Below are 712 nucleotides of genomic sequence, written 5' to 3'. Positions count from 1 at the left end.
CGTCCTCCAGGAGTGGAGGGGAAGGAGAAGCCCAGGCCGGGGCCCCGAGGGCAGCTCCTGCGGTCCGAGCTCGCCGCGGCCGAGGAGGGGACCGAACCACCCCGGGCTCCTTGACTGTTCGTAGCCGTCTCGGGCTGAGAGGGAGGAGAATCCCGATTGTTAGCGCTTAAAAATTTGCCCAGATTGCGGTTAAGTTTGTGAGACTTAGAGGTGACCTGGATGGGTCACCCCTCCCCTTTATTTTGGTGGGAAAGGGGTGTTGAGAGATAGCTGGGGTGTGGAAACAGATCCTTCCACTTCGGGGCCCTCTCCTAGGAGAAGATCACGTGTAGATCAGTGGGTGCCACCGGCGAGGGCCGTCTACCCGACCCCCACCACAGCCAACGAGAAAGTGTTGACTTAGGTGAAAGCTTCGAGAAGTGTTGGGGCGGTGATGTAGAAGATAAACAGGGGCCAGATGGAGACGTGCCCATGCTAGTGTGTTATCTTATGATGCTTTATTTAGGTGGCCAGGACAGTTTATGTACGCTTGAAACTTGTGTGTGTGTGTCTTTTTGAATATGTAATGTTCATGCGGCCACAACACTATTAAAAGATTTTTAAAACAAAAATTTAATACAAAATATAAAAACATGATTTTCTTCCACTGTTCTCATTGGTGGCCCTAGGCCCTATCTTAAAAGGTAAACACTTTTGTTAAGATCTTGGATAA

Source organism: Arvicola amphibius, chromosome 4, assembly GCF_903992535.2.
Source record: "Arvicola amphibius chromosome 4, mArvAmp1.2, whole genome shotgun sequence".
NCBI lineage: Eukaryota > Metazoa > Chordata > Mammalia > Rodentia > Cricetidae > Arvicola > Arvicola amphibius.
Note: the sequence above shows the minus strand (reverse complement) of the source record.